The 20,350-nt window shown below is 36.1% G+C and overlaps 1 long non-coding RNA gene across 1 annotated transcript; it reads right to left on the bottom strand.

Moving 5' to 3' along the window:
* Nucleotides 1-2,482: 2,482 nt before the first annotated feature.
* Nucleotides 2,483-14,379, bottom strand: LOC121415659. Its single transcript, XR_005970028.1, has 3 exons — nucleotides 14,277-14,379; nucleotides 5,365-5,476; nucleotides 2,483-3,539 (listed from the first exon to the last, which is right to left on the bottom strand). It is a non-coding gene; the product is annotated as an uncharacterized LOC121415659 (long non-coding RNA).
* Between the last annotated feature and the right edge of the window lie 5,971 nt (nucleotides 14,380-20,350).

The raw sequence follows: 20,350 nt of genomic DNA on the forward strand, positions 1-20,350 counted from the left end.
CAATCAGTGTCCATGCTCATTAACAATCTTCATTCATACCATGGTCACATTTGTTCTACGGCGGCCGTATGGCGAGTCGAAAACAGCCGTTTTAACACTTTTTTGTAACAGCTACATATAGGTGGTTTGAATAAAAATTAATAAAACGACTGTTTTCGACTCGCCGTACGGCCGCCGTAGAACAAATGTGACCATGGTATCATTCTTCCATTTTCTTTCTAACATTGGACTTTATGCTCTATCCCCTTACAAAGGCAAACAAGTACCATATCATGTACAACATAAATTTGAAAACAACATTTTATTAGTTATACTTTAAGTAAATTGAACTATTCTTATGATTGTACAAAGTATGAGCACATTGATATCTACGATGGATTTCATGGGAGAAAAAACATGGAAAATACTTCACATGAACGAGAGATCTTGAAAATAAAAAGATGTGCCTTTATAGCAAATCTTTTATGGATATTAATCAAATAATAACTACACTGCGCCATCTATCTTGTATTACTATTCTGTGGAGAGAGTGCAAGGGATTGGGGCAAAAATAATACCTATACCCACATGTAATGACAAAGTAGACATACATGTACACATGTAATTTTGGATACTTTTTTTGCACAGCGAACTTAGGAATATGATTTAAAAAAAAAACAATGGGAAAAATATATGTAACTGTATCATAGGAAATAAATGTACATGTAATGCACTTATTGAAGAATGTTGCCTTATACCATGTTTAAACCTTAGCTAAATGTAGCCTTTGATAGGACAAAGATGATGATGATGCTGATGATAAATGATGATGGTGATAGTGATGATGATGATGATAATACAAACAATATCAGATACAACACTAACAATAAGAAGTCTGCTTTAATATTTTGTACCGCAAATACCACTCATGCAGGAGTGGTAGAAAATACATGAACAAGAAAACGTGAATAGTTATTATAATAGAGCAATAAAAAAACATAAATGTACAAGTTCTTTAGACGGGAAATACAGGGAAAATGTATAAAAACAGGGAAATATAAAACATATCATGATTATGGATCTATAATCAAAGTACAATTGTACGCACTGTAATTACGATTGTTATGACCATAAGCAGGTGTATCTATCTACACGTTATCAATATCTGCAAAGTAACAGGTGTGTGTATGCCAATATTTGTATCCCTCTTGGATTCTCATTGTTCAGGTTATTTCTAAACATTACCAGGGCTCGAATTAAGAATTTAAAGGGGCAAGGCCATTTTTTAAAAGGGCACTTAAGGGAAAGGGCAGGCAGTTTTCACTTTTTGGGACATCCAAGGCCACCAAAAAAAGGGCATCAATAATAAATGCACTTTTCAATGGGGCACATGCACTGGATTACCGCAGGGCACCAAGGCCACAGCAAAAAAGGGCATTTATTTTGGCCTTAAGTCTACAAATATTTGAAAGGATGATCAAGGCCGTTTCTGAGGGCATCTAAGGCCATGGCCTTGGATTAATTCGAGCCCTGCATTACAATACAGTTTACATGTAGACTAGTCATTAGATCACAATAATAAACACCAATCGAGACAAGTTACATTAAGCTTAGTGAATGACATAGGACTGAATTTTTATAACTGACTACCCTGATTATTAGGTGCAATTGATCATACAAATCACCTATAACATCAATCAAACAGCTTTGTGTTACGAGCCATGATCAGTTCATGGGTGATGAAAAATTCCTTTTGCACCGTCAATAACAGACAAAAGATATTACTTGTTGTAGACAGTAGACACCAAAAAAGGTATGCTTAATCGGTAAGGCATCGTTGTTTTTCAGACTGCCGTTTTCATATTAGAACAGGAACTTCGGTCAATGTATTTTTTAATACTTACTATATTCAACCCAAAGTTTTTAGCAATGTCTCAAAAAGACTTATACAGCATGTACTGTACATCCACTCATGGTAAAGACACTGTTTTTTATAATCTTCTTACTCACAAGACATGCAATTTTTTTTTAATACAATGATATTGTCATCCTCACTGTGCAGATAGTGACCTTTAATTTTTTTTTTTATAATTCATGTATATACTCATACATGTACATGTCTACAAAAGACCCGAGGCTATTCAAAATGACAACATTTGGTACTTTCACCATAATTGTAACTGCCATGGAAACTATCATTTTGATTGGTTGCTGAGCCTTGTTACCATGGTGCGGTTACCACAATGGCAAAGACAATGGTTGTATGAAACATGCCCCTGATTCCAATTTGATCTTATTGCTTTCATGATATGGTCAATAGATGAATGCAGAGCTAAGAACTGAAATATTCAGGAGTTCAGTGTGAACTCAACAGGATATCTCTTGATCAAATATGATAAGGAGATTTTGAAAACTTCTGTATTATTTTCAGGAAGTCTCCTACATGAAGACAACAAAGTGTTAGGTGTGTGTCAATGATTTATTTTTTCTTTTTTTTTACATCTGGGAGTCTGGGACCAACATTTCATGTTCACCGTCAAAAAGATATGACCCAGGACTCAAAACTCTGCATCGATTTGCAACTTATGTAACATGAATTATAGGTGGATACCACAACATCCAGTCAAAACTATTTGGCAGCTCTGTTAATGATCCCTTGTCGGAGACATCAATGATATTCAACTGAAATTTGTAAAGTATTCCTACAGGCTTCAAATATATCAAAAAAGGACATTAAATGGTGTCATGGACACAATATTAGTGTCACACATAAATGCCAAATGCAACATTCATGTACAAATGTTTCAATGGATTTAATGGTAAAATAAAGATATCAAAAATAGTTACAATGAAAATCTCTGTACAAATGGGAACTAAATTTGAACCTTTCTTTAAATCATGAAGTCATTCAAGAATGAAACAAAACTGTCAAGATTTGTTTTCCTCTTTTCACATTATTGCATGTTTTTTCCTATTCATTCACTGAAATTAATGTCAAGGGATATCATGACAGAATGGTTTCCTAAAAGCATGGAAATCATTTAAACGTCCATGTCCCAGAACACACCTGATAATATTGTTAATCGGCATTTCCAAATCCAATGGCAACACTCCCAATTTTTAGGTCTCAGAGGAAGATTTGTGGATAATGTTTGCCTTTTTCGATAACACAAATACACTGTAATATGGAGGCTTAACGACTGAAACAAATCTACATACATGTACGATGATGTGTACAAGTACATGTAAAAGTGATGTAATAAACACTGATCAATGTTTCTACTCTACACGTACATATCAGTTATTCATCAACATTCACTGCTTATGTTTCCAAAATACAGAACAGGTTACTTGATGTATGCATGGTTATAAAAATATTTCTCATTGCGCCTCTATTTCTTGGTCATTGTTCTGAAGCATTGCTGGCACTTCCAATAGTCTACATGTAGGTGAACACAACACATTCCACATCCTGACGTTACTTTTTAGAAGTCCCGGCCGCCCCTTCTGCCTTCTTTGCCGCTGCCTTTTCTTGTTTCATTCTCATTATATCAGCATCTCTGTATGAAAGATAATTATTTGATAATGAGGTCTGCATGAGGATAAGTGAAATGCGAATTCCTAATGTCCCCAGTTGATTTATCCGCATACATTCGTAATTTCCGAAGCTTCATTATTCCGAAGGTTCGTTAGTCCGAAGACGAAATGAGGTTCGTGATTACGAAGGTTCGTTTGTCGGAAAAGAAAGTGAAGTAATTCAGAAGGTTCGTTAATCCGAAAATGAAATGAGGTAGTCCGAAAAGGCGAAAAGGCGAAAACTAAATGATTAACGAACCTTATTTCGTTTTCGGACTAACGAACCTTCGGAACAACAAACCTTATTTCGTTTTGGATTTTATAAATGAACCTTCGGAACAACGAACCTTATTTCGTTTTTGGATAAACGAAACTTCGGAACATCGAACTTTATTTCGTTTTCGGATTATCGAACCTTCGGATAATGCCACAAAAGTTCGGATTAACGAACCCTTTAGTGTTTTTTGATTAACAAACATAGAGGAATAGGTAATTTACGTGTTTCCGAATTAAGAACCTTCGGAATAAAGAACCTCTGGAATTACGAACCTTTGGAATTACGATGTGTAACCAATTTATCATTGACCACTGCTTTTTCCTGACAAAAAAAAATAAATTGCTATGAAAAACAAAAATACACACAAGAAAGAGATGGAAATATCATGCAATTCAAATTTGATCCAAATTTTCATTTTTGTTTTTCTTTAAATCAAAAGAAATTTATTGAGAATGCATTTGCAATTATTACCAGCACAAAAATTATTCAGTAATACACACAAATTGTAAGTTCATGTACAGTGCACTTAGGCTGGAAAGACAAATTGGGCAGAAATTTTATATGTTTCTGTGCATGTATGTGGTTTGAGCACAACATGCCTCTTAAAAAGGATGTGGTACTTTATCCCAAATTCATGTACATGCAGATTTCATGCATTTACTACATTTAATTCAGTGCATAGTGAGAACAAACTCAATAACTAGTGCACACTTTTACACACAAAGATGCTTAATTGAAGCCTTATGGTTATAGAATTAATAAGTCAACCCTACAAGTTTTTTAAACCACAGATTCAAAACTGTCTTTCTGAATTTGGGCCAAAATGGCTGGATGTCACAATTTATTTTTGAAAGACAAGATACATTAAATAAAAAAGGGCAAAGCCCATTTTTGATCTATTACATGTACATGTCAGTGATTACTTTGCTTTGGTTTTGGCGCTGTTGATATACTTTGGAAAATACATGTAAACTTATAAACAAATATTAAATAATGCCTGAAAATTAATACTGTAATACTTTGAATTCATTTATTTGAAGAATGAAAAAAAATGAATGTGGATTCATTAATTTCAAATATACCGTTTCTCAATGTACACTATACCATAATGTATCTTGACTTTGAAACCATAATAATAAAATGATGATAATAATAATAATAGCCAATTTTTATAAAGCGCTTTTCCCAGAATGGCTCAAAGCGCGTATACAGCATATTATTACCCCGGTCATTGGATTTATTTCAATCCCGCACGAAAAGTGCACAATTTCCACTCCCTGGGGAGCATCCTTGCATTCATCGCAGCCTCATTATGGCACTGGCAAAATCAAACATACATGTACAATATCTTTCGCATCCTACCGGATACCCATTTAGCACCTGGGTCGAGAGTGGCAAAGTGTGGATTAACGCCTTGCCAAAGGACGCTTGACCGCGGTGGGATTCAAACACATGACCCTCTGTTTACAAGGCGAGAGTCAGAACCACTATACCACGGCTCTTCCACATTAATACATTTTGGACTGACCTACCTTTGTTTCCTATCGTCCAGCGACTTTCCCTTGTTTCCTTTATGCTCAGAAGCAGATTTTGCCTGTTGCTTTTTGGCATTCTTGGCCCGAGCAAGCTCTCTCTGGTTTCCTCCTACAAAAAAAAAATGAAATTTCATTTTCTCCAAAATGTGATTTCAGTATCTGAAGAAGCTGTCTTACATTCCATTATTACATGTTTATCTCTTTTTTTCAAACAGTCAATGGGCTGATTACTCAGCCTGACAATCAAAATAATGCATGGTTTGGCTGGCGATTGATTGCGCACTTGTTTTCTAAGACAAAAGCTTAGATGGCAGCATAACTACAATGTACATGTATCTGCAAATATTTCTTATGGTTTCCAAAAACATTTTGGGTTTAATAGTGCTTTGTGACAAAAGCCAGATTTCAAAAATCCTTTTGTCAAAATATGCAGAATCAACAAGTTTCATTTTCCAATAGTCGGCAGGAACAGTTTTCCAGATATTTATTTGGGGGACATACAATTAGTCAATACAAAAAGTGCCAGGCATCTTGGAGAGAGTAACCTCACCTCACTATTGCCAATATAACACAGACCGTAGCTTTTGGTCTAACGTTAGGGAGAACAAAGGTTATTTGTTTCTTGCTCGAGCTCTTAACAGTTTCATTAAGTTATCAATGATGAATTTTATTGGTTGTTCCACTGAACTCCGTTTGCTCATTTACAGAGACCAAAGATTTAACTTGTACAGGGCTCAATAGCCACATTTTTATGTATTAAATTGGGATAAACCAGGTAAGTGGGAATTGCATGACAGCTGAAATACATGTACATGTAAGCCACTAATATATTTTTCTTTCCTGTTTTGGTGCAATTTAGGCCAAAACGGAGTATAGTATAGGTGCATTACTTTTTGTCTAGGCCCTCATGTTTTTTATAAGCTAAAAAAAATCAATAAATCCCCGCAGGGGGAGGGGGGTTGTATTGCAAACCGCCTAATCAGTAGCTAAACTAAAGGCTGGCCTAATGAGGCTACATGTACATGTAGGAAAACTCATCAACCATTTCATTATACTGTATGATTTTTTTCAGATCTTGATGAAAATAATGCAAAATAGAAATCTACCAAATTTCATACATGTAGTAACCCATGAATTGGTTTTTGAGTAATAATCAAATGAATTTCAAATGAAATTCAGCCAAATGCTCCCATTAGGCTCTGTATTATACATGTAATTTGTCACAACACACACACAGCTGAAACACATGACCACACACAGGGTGCAGATATTTTGTGTACAGTTTTGCATAGGGCTTTCTGGAGTAGTGGAGAAAGGATATTTTGAAATCAATTCTGACACTTGATCCTAAAGAAAAGGTGAAAAATTAGAATTTCCATTGGATTTGCCAATATCAATAGTAATACTACAAAAACATGCTATTTGAAGATCAGAATATGGCCGCACTCTAAAGAAGTCTCGCACGGTGGACGTCTGTTTATATTCAGCCTTAGTTTATTCATTTTACACTTTCACGGACCTTTGTATATATTTATTCTGTTAAACATCATGAGTCACCTAAAACACCAAAGCCCAAGGGATCCAGGTGAGTCACCTGTAAAAAAAAGACCTTCTTTGAGTAACAGTAGTGAGAATCGCTTCAAGATTTTGGGGGATTTGCACGATGCCAACAACGAGAGCACTGCCGCTAGCTCTGGCGCTGCTGTGGAGAATACTCCCCCTCCTTAGTTTGCAGAATTCGAAAAGCGGCAGCAGGCACGGCTAGATCGTATTGTTGATTTGTTAAGACAAGAACAGGCAGCCTTAAACTTTGAGATGGATACACTGGAGGAGGTTGCTGAAGTTAATAAGAAGCTTGCCTTGGCGGAATCCAAGATTGATGACTTAGAGAATAGAAGTAGGCGCAACAACTTGGTCATCTACTGAATGGCAAGAGGGATCTGATTGCAGCAAGTTTGTATCCAATTTTCTGAAATCATCCAATGTCTCCGCTACTATTCAGAGAGCTTACAGAACTGGACCACAGAACGGTATCAAGTCTTCAACATCCACGGTAAAATATTGATGTCCAAGACCAATTCATGTTGGCTTCTCATCTTACGTGGAAAAGGAAAAGAGTAAAAAGGCTCTAGTGGAATGCTTCAAGAAAGAGAAGGAAAAGAGATTCTTCGTGTCTGATGATTTCTCTCGGAGAGTTCAACTGCTAAGGAAAGAAAAATTGGAAAAATTGCCAGAGTTAAAACTACTACGGGAACAAGAAAAGAATGTTTTTTGTGTGTTTCCAGTGAAGATTGTGGTCTGAGAATCAAAGCCTAAAAATAAACATTGTTGAGCTTCGTAAACTTTGTCAAGTCAATTAGCTTTGAACTCTAAAAAAATCACAGGTCCATTCAGGGAAACTTCATACATGTTTTAGGTGCTCAAATGTTATGTTTATTTATTTATTTATTTTTTATTTCAAAATTTTTCCTTCAAAATATGTTCTGTAGGCCTTACTGGGTCTTGATCTAATTTTCTTTTTGGATGTCAAAATTTTCTTAATTGTAACTTTTCTGACTCCTCCCCCCCCCCCCTTGGACTGGCATTGTAGATTTCTACTTGTATTTTTTTTTTAAACCAAAATCAATGTTTGCCATTGTGACTTGATTTATGTCATGCTATATTAATACTGTTTCTATTTCATCGCTTGATGCTCTACTTTAAAGATGTAGCTGTCTTGGCTCAAATTCATGGTGCACATGACATCTAAACCCCTCAAAAAAAGTTCCGCAACTCAAGTTTGAGTGCTAATAAATTTCTTAGTGTGCCATCATCATATGTAAAAGTGGTATCATTGGAAAGTATGATTATTCCTCTTTACGATCATGTGTCATTTGTAATGCTAGTGTTATCATGAAATACACAGACATGATAAATATGCAGCAATGTACAAAATGAAATGTTGCAAAATTCGTTGCCATGTCATGTTTGAGTTCTGCAACTCAAACTGCAAGTTTGAGTGCTAATAAATTTCTTAATGTGCCATCATCATGTGTAAAAGTGATATCTTTAGAAAGCATTATTATTATTCTTTACAATCATGTGTCATTTGTAATGCTAGTGTTATCATGAAATACACAGACATGATAATACGCAGCAATGTTAGACATGAAATGTTGCAAAATGCGTTGTTTGCAATAGCGAATTTCCAATTGTTTCGATGATGGACCGAGTGCATTCACTGTCACCTGCATGGTGGAAATTCTATAGAAATGGAGACTCTTGTTAGAAATCAATGCATTTTGCAACATTTCACTTCTGACTTTTCTCGATGTTCAGGGTGATTGCATATTCCATAATTACATAATCACAGCAAATGGCATGTCATTGTAAAGAAGAATAATTTAGCTTTGCAATGATACCAGTTTCATCTTTTATACTTCATTAACCAAAAAGATATCCCCAAAACTGAGTTGCAAAACTTTTTTTGAGAGGTTTATATGAATAACCTCTATACATGTAGTAACAAGTATTTATGTTTGTATTTCATGTTATATGATTATGCACACTCCAATGTGTTTGGATAGTCGGTGCATAGCTCCATGGTCGGTGTATGTTGTTTACATTTTAGAGACGTTGACCTGCTCCGAAAACACGAGTCCTAATAATACTCTTTTGTGTGCAGATTATGCTGCACGTGCAAGTTTGATTTGAAGCCTCGCTCTCCATCCTGCACGCTCGCAATTCTTTTTCTTTTTGCGATTCTAATTCCTTTTTTATGCTTTTTTTACATATCTATTGTGCTGTTATATTTGTTAGAGCGGAATTTATATTTCATATCTATATTTTTCTACTCAAGTTCATAATAGGTATCTTTGTCACAGGTATGCACTTTGTTTTTTCCTGACTACAGACTGTATGCTTTCCATTAATGAGAATGGCGAATACTTGTCATCAAAGTTGTGTTAAATGTCATGTCTTTGCCATTACATAAAACTTTCCGCTTGTTTTTTTTTATTATTGGGCAAGTCCAAGAAATGGTCACCTTAGAAGGCAAAATTTCATCTTTAATTTAAGAAGTTATCTTTGGTGGGGTAAGAAAGCCCAAGTGTTGAATTTTCAAATTTCATTAAGAAAAATTTGATAATATGCATATTTATGCTAATTTGGGGCACCTAATTTGCATAATTGTTAAAATGGGCGTTACGTATGGGACAATTATAAAAACTCATAGAAAATAAAAACAAAACTTCTGAGATTTAGTGATAGGTGGGAGTCGTGGGACATGGACCCCCTAACATCTTATTACTTTTGAGGGAAAAAAAGTGGTATCATCTAATTAATTATGCAAATTAGGTCTTGTCCAAGGATGGAATGTCCCATACGTAACATTTTGAGGATGTTTTTTTAAGTTATTTCTCATAATACAATACTTGAATTGTTGCATCTCTGGGAAGTTCTAATTTATTAAGTATGAAAATGTTATACCACAAAAAGTTTCAAAAATAGATTTTTCTTTTTAATTAAGAGTTAATTAAAAAATTGTTATGTATGGGACAACATGTTACGTATGGGACATTTACACACAATATCAATTGGGAGATTTGTGTACAAAGTGAATGGAAAAAACAATTCTCAAGAGTGCTCTAAAAAGTGATTATTTACCTTTTCTTTGGTTTTTAAAGACTAATTTGTTATGAATACTGATTAATGAAAACTATTGAAGCAAAAAAATTGTGAATATTGAAAAATATGAAAAAAATAAAAAACAATAGAAATACATAAGAAATTCATGAAACCATGAAAAGCAAGAAAAAAAATGTTGAAATGACCAATTTCCTTTTCAGTCATTTCAAATATGTCTCCAGGGCGCGACAAACCCGCTTGCCCGCTTGCCCGGGCAAGTGAAAATGACGTGCGGGCAAGCACTTCCCAAAGTCAATTGCCCGATCGGGCAAGTGGTTGTTGCGTCTTTTTTCTGTACCGTTCCTCGTTTTTCCATAAATCATCAAAAATCCACACTCAAAATCATGAATAAGCCTTAAAAAATAGCAAGTAGCGCAGTTTCAAATTCCGAAATTGCGTTATTTTTTCTGTACCACGCATTTCCATACATGGTACCAGGTATGAAAAAAATCAATGCAATGGCCGGGAAACAGTTGAATGTAGTATAGGGGTCCATTATGACTACCATCATGTGCAATTTCTAATGCACATTTTCCCCCTTCCGATATCACAATTCTGTGATAAAATAATTAGAATTACACAGGAAATAAATCACAGTCTAGTAACCGCGCATTGGTGAGTTGTCATTCGGCTTTGCTTTTCAAAACGGCCTATTAACATAAAAAATAACTTGCCGTATTTGTTAATTATAACTTAAAATTCATTTGTTTCCCTTTTTGAGGGGATGAGGTAAATATCAGACAATAAATCATCAAACAAAGCTCCATCTATTTTACAAGGCCGGCGGGAGCCTCACGCACATGCGCATACTAGCTAGCCAGTCTGAGCTCTGTCTCTCTGCCAGAGCTCTGGGGGACAATTCGCTCAGTAAAGGCCTCAATGATGGTGATTTTCTGTTTCAGACAGAGTTTACATTTCGGGTATATTATTCAAAACTTCCAATAAAGTTTGATGATTTCTTCATTGTCATGTATATTTAAGTTATTAATGAATACATTCCCACCAAATTTAGACTCCCCCATGGAGAAATGCAATTTTCGTAGAAGTCTGCGTTTTCAAAGAACTTCAGGAAAAGTTAGGGTATGTGGGCCTTTATTACATGGCCGAGTACAGGTTATTGTACTGGAATAGGCGAAGTAGAAATTAGATATTGAATTCATTTATATCAAAGTTCAACTCACAGTCACACCCACACAAACACACACACACACACCCAAGATTCTAAGCATAGTGAAAGAAATTACTTAAAAATCATACAATATTAAACAATGTTAGTAATAATTCATTAATAAGTGAACAGGTATTCCTCAAAATAGATAAAAAAGTAGCATGTGAAAACATGTAGATAAAATTATTGACAGAGTGGAACATCATAAAATTATGAAGAAAAGACTTGATGGTTTCCAAATATTTTTTTTTAAACAAGAAAATATGGAAAATAAATGACCATTTCATGGATTTAAAGATGCAAAATGTGAAATTTTAGCCACTCCACTTTTGATGATAAAATAATTTTTTCCGAGTCAATAAAGAGCTGAACATTTTGCACTGGCTTTCTTACTTTTCTAACTACGGTAAATGAAAGCAATTCTAAGGAAATATGGTACGCAGGAAGCAATTTCATGGATTTAAAGATGCAAAATATGAAATTTTAGCAACTTTTGTTGAAGGGTTTTTTAAAACCTTAAATACCCATAAAAAATTGATTTTTTTTCTCCAAAATAAACGTAAAGACTTAGGCCTACGTTGCTGAAAATATCCTTTTCAATGTGTGTTCTTTTATACTGGACATGATTCTCAATTGTTATTTTGTATACCTTAATAAAAACAAGAGTAGTGCCGTCATAATGAAAAATTATTTTAAAAATTGGGCAAGCAGTTTTTTCTATCGGGCAAGCAAATTATTTCATCACTTGCCCAACAGGGCAAGTGACAAAAAAAATTTTTGTAGAGGCCTGATGTCTCAATAGAACATTGTAAAAGAATGACACTCTTTTGTTATTTCTATATTTTAAATTATTTCAATTATTTGAATTATAGGGAAAATTGTGTACGTTCTCTATGGGGACAAAATGTCCCATACGTAACTGTCCCATACGTAACATGTCATTAATTTGTTTAATTAGAGTCTGTAATTAGAAGTATTTGGCATATGACATGAAACTTGCCTTAGATATACTATAGTATTGTGACTTCTATCACACTAAGTTACAAGTTGTCAAATGAAATACTTTCAGAGAATTCTCAACTTGAAAAAAATGTTTGAAAAATTGTCTTTTTTCTGCGTCCCATACGTAACGGCACATCTTTTCTCTCTAAAAGGTCAAGGTCGAGGTCATATGTCACCATTTTTTGCATGATTATTCTTCTCCTAGATGTCTAACATCATGAGGGTATTCAATCTAATCAAAGTCATTTCTAACACTATTTTTCAGGTCATTAAAGCCTCTGAAATGTCCCATACGTAACGCGCGCGAATTCTTGGACTTGCCCTATTATGTTCGTTTTCTGTTCTAATGATGTTATGATTATTTGTAAATAGTTAAATTATGTTTCATTTGTTATTTTTGTTTATACTTGGTCCGTGTTGACCCAATTCCAATAAAACATATAAATACAAAAAAAGACTGCTACACATGTACAATGTACACTGTACTTGGTGTAGTTTGCAAAAATAATGTAAATTCACATTAGACTTTAAACTTCCTTTTTTAATGCCACATCAAAATTATGGTAGTAACCACATGTAAACTTTAAATAAAGTAGGTTACTTGGAGCATTTTACTCCCTTTAATTTGATACCAAAATCATTAAATTTGAATAACAGGATCATACATTACATTACATGTACGCCTACCAGGAGTCAGGACTCAGCATATCATAACCTTGTTCATTGAATGAGTGGGATTCAGTATATGGCAGTGTATCCTATTGCCGGACACATTCATTTCAGCGCTTTAAAAATGACAACTAGAGGAAATACAATCAAGAAAAATTATCACTTGCTATTCCAAATATTCTGAAAATTATGAATATGATGAAATTATTTTATATTTTCCAACCATTTTCTTTGCACCGCACTTGCCGCATACCCCTCCGCGAAAAACAATTATTTTCGTGCGTGACAAATTATATTGTAATTCCGGACGCGCGCCGGACGGGTAAAAATATTCTTGATTATAATGATGTAAGAAAGAATTGGTGTGATTTTTTCGAGATTAATCATCTCATGAGTAAATTCTAAGTTTTTGTTTGCTTTCTTATAACGATTCTGATCAGATCTTTGTTATAAATTTGCGTTGGCTAACTAATTTCCTTTTTTTTAATTGCGCGTTCGATATTGCACTCGTTCATATCGTAAGACTCAGTCATCAAGTTAAGTTCCATCGATGCGCTGTCGATCATTGACGGCTCTCCATCACGGTAAACCTCGCGCACGGCCGGGGTACCGGGAACATTGAGAACTAGCCGTCGACGATTTAATCGATGGAGCGTACGAGATTGAAATTCGGCGAATCAGGTCCGTATTTCAATCAGAAAATAGATCAATTGTTAATGCCAAAACTGTGTTATATGTTATTTCAAGCATTTTCTGTCATTTTTAGAGAAAAATAAGGTAAAAGTTATATTTTCGCCTTCTTTTTGCAATCTCGTTCTTTGAATTGATCTGTGATATTGAACTGCGGAAGTCTTACGGTACGAAATTGATTTCCTACGCAGTTATATGCGCGTCCGGAAATATGATAGTGTCCGGTAATACAATACGTCACTATACTAGTAGTAGAATCTATGTCAGAAATGCATTGAACTTTCTTTATTTTCCCCTCAAAACCATGACCATTTTTGTTTGAGATTTTTGACGGTACATGTTGATGAATGCAACAGAATCCCTGGCTCCGTGGAGAGTAAGCACACGTTAGTACGGTAAATGATTTTTACTCTCTAGGTCTAGTAGGAGCCTCCTGATCCTGGCTAGTCCCACTCGAACTCCCACTCGTACATGTATACCGTACTCGCACTCAATTACTGTCCGCTCAACTCCAGGCAGGCTAGTCCGGGAGTTCCGGCGTAAAGCTTCTCGAGTGATAGGGTACAATGTCAATGGCTGATGACGTGATGTGGCGCAATAGAAATTAGAATCAGCAAAAATAGGTCTACAAGCCTTTGAATACGACACGAATTCAATCTAAGGTAAATAAGCAAAACAATGACTAATGACCTAATCATGGAATAAACGTTCTTACTTGTCATAGTTGACTGTGTATAAGATGAAGATGTATAAAGAAAAAATAAGTTCAAACTCTTCGAGAAGACGCTGACGTGACAGTTGTCGTGACTCGTATTGAAAAGTGAAGTTGAACGATGAGGCGGCGCCTAGTGGCCGCGCGCACGGACCTTCGGCCCGTCTTACGGTACGAAATTGATTTCCTACGCAGTTATATGCGCGTCCGGAAATATGATAGTGTCCGGTAATACAATACGTCACTATACTAGTAGTAGAATCTATGTCAGAAATGCATTGAACTTTCTTTATTTTCCCCTCAAAACCATGACCATTTTTGTTTGAGATTTTTGACGGTACATGTTGATGAATGCAACAGAATCCCTGGCTCCGTGGAGAGTAAGCACACGTTAGTACGGTAAATGATTTTTACTCTCTAGCTCTAGTAGGAGCCTCCTGATCCTGGCTAGTCCCACTCGAACTCCCACTCGTACATGTATACCGTACTCGCACTCAATTACTGTCCGCTCAACTCCAGGCAGGCTAGTCCGGGAGTTCCGGCGTAAAGCTTCTCGAGTGATAGGGTACAATGTCAATGGCTGATGACGTGATGTGGCGCAATAGAAATTAGAATCAGCAAAAATAGGTCTACAAGCCTTTGAATACGACACGAATTCAATCTAAGGTAAATAAGCAAAACAATGACTAATGACCTAATCATGGAATAAACGTTCTTACTTGTCATAGTTGACTGTGTATAAGATGAAGATGTATAAAGAAAAAATAAGTTCAAACTCTTCGAGAAGACGCTGACGTGACAGTTGCCGTGACTCGTATTGAAAAGTGAAGTTGAACGATGAGGCGGCGCCTAGTGGCCGCGCGCACGGACCTTCGGCCCGTCGGCGAGGCCACATGGTCGAGCCGTGGTCGAGGCGGCATGGAGCATTTCATTCAGTGGCGCTGGCGGATTCAGGGGGTCGGGGGGGGGGGGGGGTGGAGCATTTCATTCAGTGGCGCTGGCGGATCCAGAGGGGTCGGGGGCACCAATTTTGAGAGGTGAGAGCTATACAAAATTGTAATATGTTGGGTTTTTATCCAAGTGTGCATGAGGACTTTATTTTTTGCTTGTAAAATTTATTGCGGACCTATGACCCCAATGACCTTCATATTTAGATGAAAACTTTTTTTTTACTTAATTGAGAATTTTCATGGGAAAATTGTGAAAATCTTTGATCTTTGATGTTATAATCAGAATCAAGGATTACCATACTAGTAAACTTCTAGGCCTATGCAATATGGGGCCTAGATATGGCGTATCGGGTGAGATTTATAAAAGGTTGCGAGCGAGCGATATGAGTGAGCAAAAGTTCGGTGTATTTATTACAATCCAATTTTGGGAGAGATTTTGACATAATATTCAGAAACTAACAATATCATATTTCATCTCTCGCTTTCATTTTCTTTTATTTCTCGGTCGTGAAAATTTTTTTGAGGGAAAGCGCCCCCCCCCCATACGCCACTGTGCTACAAAAAAAGTTTACATGCATTTCAAGAAAACTATAAGAAGAAAAGGAAAATGAAACGGTTTACGATCGAAAGCTCTATGTTTCAAGGGGACATATGGGGCATACTCGTCGATGGGTGACGAGCTACCGTCTATCTATTTTATTGTAACTTATATTAGGATACATACCTGGCCCCACAAGGAGCAAACATTTTTAGGAAATTGACAATTTTAGACAAGTTTATTTTACTTTAAATATTTTTTTTCTTCAACTTTAAGGGGGCAAAACGAGTTTTAGATAGTATTCTTTACTGGGGTGCCCCCTCTGCCCCTCCCCCGCTTCCTGCGCCTATGCAATTTTCTTCCTATATTGATAGTTTTCTACCTTTTTCTCCTCTTCTTCGATCCCTTTTCTGTATCGCCAATGGGGGGGGGGTCGCTCCCCCTCCCGCCGCAGAGACTTTGTGTTGGAGTGGAGTATTAAAAAAGTCACGTTTACAGAGCATTTCAAAAATTTTCGGGGGGGGGGTATGTTTCACGGAACGTGGGGCGTATACTCGTCGGGTATACCATCCATACATGGAGCTACTAATAGCTCCATGTTTTAATTTACTTGTAAACCCTAGCTTACCTAAGGGGGGGCAGACTGCCCCCCTGACGAGTCACAACTCATGCAGGGTACGTACCCCTGACCCCCCTGACGAGTCACAACTGATCCAGGGGACGTGCCCCCCGGCCCCCCTTTGAGAAGCAAAATTGATAATGTAAAAATGCAATGAAAACAGACGTGTGCCCCCTCTTTTGAACTGGAATACGCTTCTTTTTTTTTGCTTGTCAATTTTTTCCTGGTAAGAAATTCTTTATTTGTGGTTGAAGACCATTTTTTCTGTTTTTTTTTTTTGCTTGTTAATTTTTTTCTGGTACGAAATCCTTTATTGTGGTTGAAGACCTTAAAAGTACACTTGCCTCAAAGAAAAAAATTGCCCCCCTTTTGGAAAATCCTAGGTATGCCGCTGCTTGTAAATGTAACTTTCCCCGCGTCAGGGGCAATTTTTTTTTTTTTTGTTATATGAAATTGACAATTTCAGCAAGAAAAGTGCCTTCATTGTTTATTTTGTCGTATGTATTTTTCTACTCTAAGGGGGAACATTCGAGTGTGGGACAAAAAGTCGTTTTGCCCACATCTTAATTTGTTTTAGGGGCCTAAATACGGGGGGGCAAGTGCTTCCTCTGCTCCAGTCTACCGGCGCCTAGATATGCTCTTGCCCTCGTCTTTTACAATGAAATAATTGATTGTTATGTCACAGTTGAGCCGTTCTTTTTTGCTTTGTCCTGCTTTTATTTTCATTTGAGGTAATGAAATAAATGGTCATAGTCCCTATATAGCTTTCGATTCCGTTAGTATCAACGTCGTAGCATCCTCAAGTACGTCTCCAATCATAAAACCCCCGTCACACCATATAGAGGCGAATGAGCCGGAATGCCGTCGGAATGAAAATTCTTGGTACATCATCCTGGATATTTGAAGCGCATTCTAAAAATTCTGAGTGCATTCTGAGTGCATTCCAGACATTCGGTTCCAATCTTGTGACCGGCCCGAATGTTTTGCTCATGTTCAAAACTCTCGAAGTGCCGGCATTAAGTGGAGAAATATCGAACGACATTCGAAGTGCATTCTGACTGCTCTCTGACTGCATTCTAAATATTCTTACGACATTCTAAGAGCATTTGAGGCAGGCCTGGCGAGCTTGAAGACCTTTTTTTGGTTGTCAATTTTTTTTATGGTACGAAATCTTATATTTGTGGTTGAAGACCCTTTTTTTTGCTTGTCAAGTTTTTGGGCGGACGAATTTGCCCCCCTCCTGTGGAAAATCCAAGGTACACCACTCCCGGACACCACTGCGGGATCTGAGAGGGGAAATTTCCCTGATCTATCCAGGCTCATCAAATCATAAACTTGAGCATGTGCAGAAGGATGATAACCATAAAAAATGAAGTTTTTGTGATGATAGGGGCCCAGTGCACCAACTTGAAAGAAAATATGAATGATTGCCCGAATTAATGTGCCTAGCAGTGCAGAACATACAGCAGTGGTATAGCAGTGCTGCATGTATGCAACTTTGGAAGTTGGAATGGGCTGAAAAGCACCACGTAACATAATAGACTGTGTATTCAAAACCACTTATAAGCGAGACCAATGACAGTTATGACATGGGATGAGCTTCCTATTTTTTTTTTTAATAATTCAGCCGTATATCAGAAGGACATTTTGGGGGACGCGCTGTATAATATATAAAGATAAAAATTCTCAACTAAGAACATGGTACTTAAAATATCCTGTTGATAAGTCAACATGAACAAAATCTTCTGCTCGGAATTCGAGTTTTCATGATGTTTTAGTGAGATGTAAATCATGTTCATGGTTACAAGAAAGTACTGTATGTAAAAGAAAATCAGCTTGCGCTACGCGCTCGCATTATATGATTAGTGGGATACGTAAAGGCCCATCCTCTTAACGAATTCCTGCATGCCGACAGTCCTTGGATAGTCCCCTTTTTAGGTCAGTATGAAATATTTTCAGGTCTGTATTTGCAATGTTAGGTTAATTATATATACGCATCTTGTTCATGTCTAGAATGATCAAATTTAGGTGAGAATATCAACAATTTGCAGCTCGCGCTTCTCGGTCCCACCAATGTCCATTATGCTCATGCCAACATAAATTTCTCAGAATGTTCAGTTTTCAGGTTTCAATAACAATATAACTAAAAAAAACATGATAACATAGTCCTTAGCTTTTTTTGTATAAGCTGAGATGTTAACAAACCTGTTAGTCTTTATAGGGGTCTTTGCTTTATAGGGGTCTTTGCCGATCGGTTTAAACGGCCGATCGGGAAAAATGTGGATGAAAATAAATTTCGGGCGCCCCCCCCCCCTGTCGAATGCTGGATCTGCCCCTGTCCTGTATCATTCCAATCCTTTACATTAGCCAATTGGATTAGTACACTGTAGTTTATTTATTTCTGTCAGATTAACATGATTAAAGGGATATCTTCATGATCTTGTGATTTAATTCAATATGCCTATATATGATATTTTGGTTCTCAGACATAATTTGAACCACTGCATGGGCCGGCCGATTTCATTTTTAGCTCATCCGGCCCGAAGGGCAAGATGAGCTTATGCCGTGGCGTGGCGTCCGTCGTCTGTCGTCCGTCCACAATTTCAAAATGCTATATACTTCGCCATTTCAAGTCCGATTTCAATTCTTTTTGTCATATGATAGCACTAGGTGGGGGATTCAAAACTTCTTCACAGAATTTTGAAATTCATTAAATATGCTAATTTATGCGCATTTTTCAAACTTCACAAAAAATGCTTCTTCTTTATTTGTTGACCGATGTTTATTTTTTTGCTTCCATCGGGTATAGCTTCATGAGGTTTCCAAACTTTTACACAGAATTTTGAAATTTTGACCAGAACAATTTTTATGCTAATTTATGCGAAATTAATTTATGCAAATTTTGAAAAATTCACATAAAATGCTTCTTCTTCTTTATTTGTTGACCGACTTCGATTTTTTTTCTTCCATCTGGAAAAGCTTCATGAGGTTCACCAATCTTCTTTCTACACAGAATTTTGATTAGAACAATTTTTATGCTAATTCATGCGAAATTAATTTATGCATATTTTTAAAAATTCACATAAAATACTTCTTCTTTATATGTTGGCCGATTTTGATTTTTTTTTATCTTCCATCCGGTAGAGCTTCATGAGGTTCACCAATCTTCTTCATAGAATTTTGAAATTTTGACTAGAACAATTGTTATGCTAATTTATGGGAAATTAATTTATTCATATTTTTAAAAATTCGCATAAAATGCTTTATCTTCTTTAATTGTTGACCGATTTTTACTTTTTTTTACTTCCATTTTGTAGAACTTTTTATATTCTTTACTTGTTGACCGATTTTTACTTTTTTTTTCTTCCATTTTGTAGAACTTTATGAGGTTCACCAAACTTCTACACAGAATTACAAAGAAATGTTTTTTCTTCTTCATTTGTTGATCAATTTCAATTTTGTTTGCTCTATATAATAGCTCGAGGTGGTGATACAAAATTTCAACATAGAATTTTGAAACTCATTAAATATGCTAATTTATTCATATATTTTCAAAACTCACAAAAATTACTTATTTATTTGTTGATTGACTTTGGTTATTTTTGTTCCATCTGAGAGCTACATAAGGTTCACCAAGGTTCTACACAGAGTTAAGAAATAATACTTTATTCATAGATCACAAAAAAAAATGCTTCTATGTCATTTCTTCATCAATTTTAATTCTATATCCTCAATTCATGTCACCAATATACTTCACTACAGTGTCAACTGGGCTGAAATTAAAATTGTGTTAAATTTTGTTGCGAGATGCCGGATGAGCTCCACATCATTGATGTGCTAGTTTTTTTTTTTTAAATCTTTTTACAGTGTCTGTGCAATTCCTCTTTTTTCTATACTATTTTGATTTACTCAACATTGATAGGTAGAGCCATATTGTAATTTCGACGAGATTTAGGCCAATGTATTCCGG

This window comes from Lytechinus variegatus, chromosome 5 (assembly GCF_018143015.1).
Source record: "Lytechinus variegatus isolate NC3 chromosome 5, Lvar_3.0, whole genome shotgun sequence".
Lineage (NCBI taxonomy): Eukaryota > Metazoa > Echinodermata > Echinoidea > Temnopleuroida > Toxopneustidae > Lytechinus > Lytechinus variegatus.